We start from the raw sequence: 8411 nt of genomic DNA on the forward strand, positions 1-8411 counted from the left end.
AGGACTAAGCGCCTCCCCTTGTATTAAGGCTGGGCAAGGCAGCCCAGTATGAGAAGTACATTCTGAAGAGCCAGCCAAAGAGTTAGGGATAGCCCCTGCTCCCATTGTTAGGAGTCCCTCAAGTAGACCAAGCTAGACAACTGTCACATATATGTAGAGGGCCTAGGTTGGTCCCATGCAGGCTCCCTGGTTGTTGGTTCAGACTCTGTGAGCCCCCATGAGCTAGGTTAGTTGTTTCTGTGGGTTTTCTTGTGATGTCCGTGACCCCTCTGTCTCCTATAGTCTTTCCTCCCCCTCTTCAGCAGGATTCCCCAAGCTTGACCTAAGGGAAAGCTTTAAATTGTAAGGTACTACATTTTCATATCTCCCCAGAACACAAAACACTTAAATACAAAATATGCTTTTAGCCCTCTGCATGAGTGCCTGGGATTCACTCATGTTTATGTAAAATGAAGCTATTGATACTTTTCTACATGAGTAACTGCACACAAGGAAGGCTAAGACAACACAAATCTAGGGATGGAGTCTTCCCAAAGCTGCAGTGTGAAAAGACTATAAACAATTGACTCCATACACATGAATGGGCTTCCTTGCTAGAGGAAAGTCAAGGGGAATAATGAATGGAGGCGTAAAAAGGTTTTCTTGAGGGAATGGAGGACGACCTCCTGGATGGCTTTAGTTTTTACCCTCTTCTCCTGAATCACATTCTTCTGCATTTTCTGATGTCCACAGTTAAGTTGTCGCCAAGCTAATGCATAACGAGAATGCTGGTTTTGCCCAGTTTTCATTCATTGTGTAAGTTCTATCATGGCCCCAGTGAAAGCCATTTTAGCTAGTGTTCAGGCAAGTTCTGTTTATTAAAAACCTCATAGCAAGATACAGAAAAGTTAAGAGCCAGCCTCAGGTGGATTAGACCTGTAGGTTTCATCTCTTTCTTGCTTGTATCAAATACCTTTTGGAAAGCTCCTTGGGAATTTTATCCTTTGTTTTAAATCATCAACACATGCAATTTCAACACAGTGCCAGAAATAATCCCTCTTCATTTTCAGATAGAAGTCCTTACTGTCTGGATTATTGCATTGACTATTAAGTCCACTAGTTCCAGGACCTCAGCTCCAACTTCACTTTCTCCCAATAGTTCTTGATCACCTGCAACTACTCGTCTGAGGTATCAGTCTTCTGATGGATGCTCAAGATGGACCTCCAGGCAGATCTGTGGCCCTGACCATGTTCCTGTGGGCCACTGGCAGCAACTTGCTTTCCTCATTGGATAGTTTGACATCCTGCTCTGTCACACAGGAGTCCCCTCTCTTAATCAGTTTTTATTAATCACTGTAATATTTAATGACCAAGAGTTAGAGATACAGTTATAACAATGGAGACATAAATTCTGCCTTACTATTATACTCTTAATAGTCCAATAAACAGGGAAGATGGGTTGTTCACCAACAGAAATAGAAATACACACAAATTGTTATATGCTTACATTGGAATTGTGTGTGTGTGTGTGTGTGTGTGTGTATGTGTGTGTAAATTACATCTATATGCTATAGTCAACATTGTACTAAATTAAATAGGATGTGTATAGAAGTAGATTTTTTTTAAAGAAATATATTACATGTGGGACATATGTTGTACATAATGATCAACTGGACAGAGTGGAGGAAACACAGAGACCAGCACATTCACATTCTTGGTTGATGAAGAACTGTCACCCCCTGACAGAGATCTGATTGGCTTTAAAAAACTCCTTTACATGGTTAATTTTGAGGTCCAACTTGGGGTAAAAACAGGTGATAAAGTGTGAACACAGTCTGTGTTCCAGAACCTAACTTGTTCTGTGTTAATCCAGAAGTCTCATTCCATTAGCCTGTTCTCCATAGCCCTGGGTCATGGGACAAAGTGCCGTCCAGTGCAACTGCCACAGCTCTGTTATAAAAGGACTAATCCTCAATCATTGTCATACTCTGAGTTCTTTAATGCTTTCTTATGAATCCCTTGGCAGAAGCTCCATATATACAACTACTAGATTTCTTGTAGTCTTACCTCTAACAAACATGCAGATGCCCCAAATTTAGCTAAGTAGGTTTTGATTTTGAGTACCATTTCTCATGGTTCATGTTTAAATCACATAATACACATGAAAGGGTGACGGTGAGAAGCCAGACAAAGGGAAGACAAACTGTGGAGAAAATGTCTTCAAAAGTCAAATCTCATGAAGAACAGTTATCCAAACACTGCCGAGAAGTCCTAAACACTGGCTGTAAGAAAACGAACAATTGAAGTTAAAAATGGGCAGCAAACCTAAACAGACACTTCAGCAAAGACAATATGCAGACTGTAAACAAATATGAAAAAATGTACATGGGCTGAGGACAACATGGCTAAGTCAGGAAATGCTTCTGAGTTCATGTATTTACATATTTACTGTAGTGGGTAGCTGTTGCAGCTTTGACCTGGAAGTACTACCCCCATTGAGGCTTCGGTAACTGTCATGCCTACAAAGCGGAGCAGAGACAGAGCCCTGAGGACCCGAGATCCGGATGTGCTGGCTCTCTTGGTTCCTGGATCCTAGACACTGGAGGCAGACCAAGCAGAGTTCTCCAGAGAACACCACTGGACTGTGCTTCACCTTTCCCAGACCCTGTAACCTATCCCTTCACTTGTAAGTTAACCCACAAAATAAACCTCCCTTTTAACTATGTGGAGTTGCCTTAATATTTCAACCAATAATTTACAAATGTAAAGTTTGCATTATATATAAAAAGACCAACTTTCATACTCACATCTACTGATTGCATGTTTGTGTATATTCATTCCTTATAAATATTCATTAAGTCACATTTTGAAATAAATCTAATGAAAAGAGAGGCAAAAAATATGTCAATTTAAGTTTAATCTCATGTATGCCTTAAAGATGAATATATGTTAGTCTGATACAGAGATGAGATAATTACATCTGGAAGAAAGGCAAACACATGAAATACTGAAATAAGAAAATAATACATAACCTGTGAGGTCAGGAATGTGATTAGGAATAGATTATAGTGATAAGTACGATCAAGGGATTGGAATGAAGATGCTAATAGACATAATTTTTCAAGTTTCCAGGTAGTAAGTCATTGATTTCACCTTTCTATATCAATAATTTATGTTTAATCTTATGAAAAAACTTTAAAAATATTGCAACTTAAAGTATTCATTGGAAAAGGCCACATGGTTTAAATTTCATTCTGCGACTGCCACATTTATTAATTTGTAATGTCAAACATTTTTCTTTCTATGGTTTATGACTTCTAGTACATACTTACAATAAATCCCTTTTATTTATTCTGTGTATATTTTTTGCTGCTTTTTGAGTTTGCTTTGAGATATCACGTGCTGTTAGTGAAACTACAAAGTCAAAAGGTACCTCTCTTCTCATTTTAACAGTACCTTTAAAATTGGGGGAGTTTCCCCAAACACCCTCAGGTTGGACAATTCTCTGATAGGACTCACTAGGAGTCTTTATCATCATGGTCACAATTTCTGACAGTCAAGGGAACACTCCCATGAGATAGAGTCTAGGAAGACTCCACACCTGAAGCTTCCTGTTTCCTCAGAGAATGCTATTCTGCAACATAGACCTATGATAAAGATAGAAAGCTTTGCAAGCCTGGAATTCAGTTTGGAGTCCAGGGTTGGACTGATTGACAACATAATTGGATAAGTTCAAACTTTCTCCACAGGTCAGGCTGGTGCCACATGAACAGAGGGACAAGACATACTCATGAATCACTTTATCAACAGACTCTCAGGTGTGGCCTCAAAGGCTCACTATGGATAAAAAGATATCATACTCAGGAAATTCTTAGTGTTTAATGACAACTTTCTAAGACCAGTGGACAGAAGACAGACTTCTCTGAATGAGACCAAACTCTTTCCTAACCAGATATTTACAGGCATTTCCAATGCAACAGCACAGTTTTGAAATGATGCTAAGAAAACAATACAGTTTATACTGTAAATAACTTACCAGAATTAAGCGTAGCAACAAAGTCTCTTGAGTGCAAAGCAATGGAGGGGAAAAAAATTAGTATAGGCTTACATCCTGCTATTGCCACATGTGGCCAGTGAATAACCTCTGTCGTTCACTTGGATCTCATGTTATTGTTACTGAAAAATGGGTTAGTTACATCACTTATACATTAGGAAGCTTGCAGGCATGAAAAGCACAGAGCCAAAGTATTTAGCTAATTGTCATCTATACAAAATGAAATCTAAAGGCACAGGTCAACCCTAAAACCTTAAGAATCTGGGTGATGTGGTGAATTCTATAAAAGTTAGTTGCTACTAGTCAAGGAGATTGGTATAGATGGAATTGGTGGTATAGGTACAGAAATAGCTATGGAGATGTTCAGAGCTCAGGCAATGTGGTATTGCTCAACTGGAGAAGCTTGTTATGTGCTATGTGCTTAATTTTTCACCGAAGTAACAAGAAAGGGGAAGGAGGAGAGGAATGCAGGGAAGAAAGGATTAGAAGAAGAAGCTTATCTGTATTTTTGCAACTTTATGTAATTGCTGATAAATCAGACCTCCTAAAAAGAAGCTATTTAAATTCCAATGCATATGAACTATGTTGCCTTATAGCTGTTTCTGTTTTGATGTATGAATCATATTTACATAAAAGGTAAACTCTGAAATTTTAATTCAATTCAATCCAAGCCAACAACCTGAGAATTTCTGGATGGCTCTCTCTTCAGAATGAATGCACAGGAAGATGGCGCAGACAGGAAAATAAGGACGACACTCAAAGTTCAACATCGATGAGCTGGTCCTGAATAAAATATGACTGACAATCAAAAGCCAGGGCTGTGCCTTTGATGTCCCAGTAAATGAGAACTGAGAAGCCACAGGTGCATCCTAGATGTCTGATTCAGATGGCACAAGTGGTTCTTTGGGGGATGAGATATGAAATTCATCTATGCATCTGGCAAAAAGAAAATTGAAATAGAAAAATGTGTCCTGTGAGCCATAGGGAATCAAGAGAGCTTGACTGGTGATTCACTCTGTCTATTCAGAATACAGGATGTGCCAGGGACTGTGCTATTTTGAATAGAGTCATCAAAAGCACACAGGAGTCTCAGCCCCTAGGTAACTTCTGTTCCACAGGTAGTGTTATGCAATATACAACTCATACTGGTGAATGTGGATCAGACACAGCATCAGAGGAGAATTATAAGATGCTGGAGAATAACTGGAGATTGCAACTGAGAATTCGTGTGTGTGTGTGTGTGTGTGTGTGTGTGTGTGTGTGTGTGTGTGTGTGTGTTTGTGTTTGGAGAGAGAAGCAATTAGGGATGTTTTTGCATGGCGTTTACTTTTCAAGTCAAGATCAAGAGGATCAAAAGAAATTAAGCAAGTAACTGAAGAGAGGAATTGATTGCAAGGATAGCCAGTCAACAGAAGCTAAGTTTGCATAGTCTTTCTGAGTAGTACTCAGATAGCAAGAGGCATAGAGGATGAAGCTGGGGCATGAAGATCGGTATAATCACACACTGCAGGCTGGACAGGATCTCCCCACAGGATGAATACATCATTGTCACTAATACATGGGAGACATGAGGGGTAACCTGGGTTTAAAAACCAATCTATAAGACCCTGTCTATAAGAGAAAGGATAAATGAGACAAGGTCAAAATGGAGTATGCAAGAGCCAATTAGAACTGTGGCTTGTCATGTCATAAAGTTATCATGGAAGGTTGGGCTATTCTGGCAGATGGGCATGGAAAGAGCTAGGAAGATTTGGGAAATATTGTAGGAACTGAAATCGATGGAGTTTAGTAACTGATGATATCAGGCCCAAGGAAGAGTGACATTAAAAACTATTTGTTGACTTCTTGTATTTCATTACGCATCTTAATTCAAAGAGAACTAGAGTTGACAGATTTTCAGGACAGTTGCGTTTCTGACATCGACACTTGAACGTACTTTTTGGTAATTGTGAGGATCCTCTTTAGCAAAACCACACACACTTTTGACAGATGGGATTCTGATCTTCTTGACTGGTACATCAGAGTCTTTCAAAAATGTGGCAGAGGGTGAGGGTTTGTTAGTGGGGAGAGGAGACGGGAAGACAGTGGTCAGGGATGGTGATGAGATATGTTCACAGAACTGACCGCTTGTCTCCGGGCTGTGCCTGTATTGTGAAACCGTACTGCCATTTCTGACAGTCTAATTAGACAAGTCAACCTCAGGGGTGTCAGGAATGGTAAAACCCTTTCTCTTCAGCATTTAAAACGTGAGCAGAAATCAGCTCCGGTGTATGTACAGAAGAGAGGCCTGGACTACTCTCGAGTATTTGACATAATATGCCAAAGACCTCACAGGAGTGGGCTTACTCTCCTGTATTTTTGCCCTTCTGCCTTTCCTCATTGATGACATGTCAGGCAGTTCCTCACTAGATACCATTGCCTTGATCTTGATCTTCCCGGCCTTCACAGCTGCTAATGAATAGGCTTCTGTCACCACCATAAGGTCCCTGGTCTCAGGGATGCTGTCACAGCATCACAAGACAGATTAAGACACGCAACCCTCAGTGTTGGATAGCATTTTACTGCACAAGGGGGTGGAAACTTTCCCTCATGTCTGAACTGGTAGCCTGTGCCTGGTCCTCTGAATTGTTCTCGTACTTTTCCTTTTGGTGGCTCTGATTCCCTTTCACTGTTATAAACCTTGGTCCAGAGGTAACTGAAGCTTGAGTCCTAAGAATCTTTAGAAGGACTCGTCCAGCCTAGAGCTGGTCTTTGGGGATTCCAGAAGCAATGAATTTTTGGGATCTTTGTGTAGTTGTTCCTGCATACTAAGAACTGTTGCATAATAACCCACGGCAGCAATTCTCTTTCCATGCAAATTTGGAGGACATTATTTAGGACAATCTCAGATATGAAATCAACCCTTTAGTATATCTTGAATTTACCAGGTTCACTCAAGGAAGGTGGGACAATAACTGTGACTGTAATTTTGCAGTCTCCAGGCATATAAAACAAAACCTTTACCAATGCATGTCCTTTATTTCTTAGCAGCTTGTGTTCATACTTTTAGTGTTGTCTTTATACTTCAAAGGCTTTCTCTGAGAAGAAAATGTTTATAAACACAGCTAAAACATGTCTTCACAAACACAACAAAATGAACAAGAGACAGGAGACAGCTTCAACTGCTTCTTGCTGAAAGCTCTGTCTGCATATGGCAGAAGATGTAACAGCCCTGTGACCGTCAGCCGTAGGTGACCCTGGGTTTGAGCTGTAATTAAGGAAATGCTGATGTTCTTTCATTTAGGTAAACAACCGTTCCTTTTACAGTACCTTCTGGGTGCAGGGGTCCAAGACTCTTATTACTTTCGAAGACTTTATTAAGTCTGCATAAATTTAGCACTCACTCCCCAGGGCTCTGCTCTATCAAATCCTGGTGAGATCAACAGAAGCCCCCAAGAAGTCTGGACTTTTGTGCCGATTCTGGAGCCATCACAAAGATCTTTAATCTCTGGTTGTTACTTTTCAATTGAAATCCACTGTGTTACTCCTTAAATGCATCCTGTGTCCTTACTTACTCCTGGTCCATGATTTGAGAGCTTTGTGGGTTGGGGGCTGTCAATGGGTGTGTGTATGTTGGGAGTGGAGGTCTACATGTTTGTTTTCCTACTAAAAGTGTTCTTGAGTAATTGTAACTGTTTGTTGCTCATCCTAAAGTTGAAAAAAAAAAAGAAAAGCAAAAATAGTGCTAATTTTTAGGCTTGTGGAAGCTCTCAGAATAGAAGGTAAATATTTCCCAAGTGGAATTGCTTGCCTGGAACCATTTGAAATCCATTAAACATACTAACTTGTTTAAACCTCATCTTAGTCTAGGAGGTAGATGCTATTCTTATCTTCATTAGGTTGATGAAAAAGCAAGATTCAGAGGTGTCAAACCTCCCATCCAAGGTCACAGTCGCTCTCAGGCAGAGCCTGCTCGAAGCAAGGCAGTCTGCTTCCAGAGTCTGTGTGCTTAGCCTCTGGGCATCCATTCCTGTTTTCAGTATCCATCATCTCAGCAACTTCTGGCCTCCTTTGCATGCTGTTTGACAGTTCTCTCTCTCTCTCTCTCTCTCTCTCTCTCTCTCTCTCTCTCTCTCTCTCTCTCTCGTGTGTGTGTGTGTGTGTGTGTGTGTGTGTGTGTGTGTGTGTGTGTGTGTATGTGTGCTTTTGCCCTGGGTTTATCCTATGTGCTCTCAGCCTCTTCATTCATGCTCTCTCTTCCATCAATGTTTTTCACAGTCTGCTAGGTAGCCTGAGAAACACCAGGCGCACAGCATAGGCACACTCTGCCTGTGGGCGCTCAGGCTGGGAACCAAGTGTGACAGACTATTTCTGATGACATTACTTCCAATAGTTTAGA

At 40.6% G+C, this 8411-nt stretch overlaps 1 pseudogene; it reads right to left on the reverse strand.

Moving 5' to 3' along the window:
* Positions 1 to 732: 732 nt before the first annotated feature.
* On the reverse strand, positions 733 to 6512 carry LOC128119544 (14-3-3 protein theta-like; annotated as a pseudogene).
* Between the last annotated feature and the right edge of the window lie 1899 nt (positions 6513 to 8411).

This window comes from Peromyscus californicus, unplaced genomic scaffold, assembly GCF_007827085.1.
Source record: "Peromyscus californicus insignis strain IS unplaced genomic scaffold, ASM782708v3 Scaffold_24__1_contigs__length_46423439, whole genome shotgun sequence".
Lineage (NCBI taxonomy): Eukaryota > Metazoa > Chordata > Mammalia > Rodentia > Cricetidae > Peromyscus > Peromyscus californicus.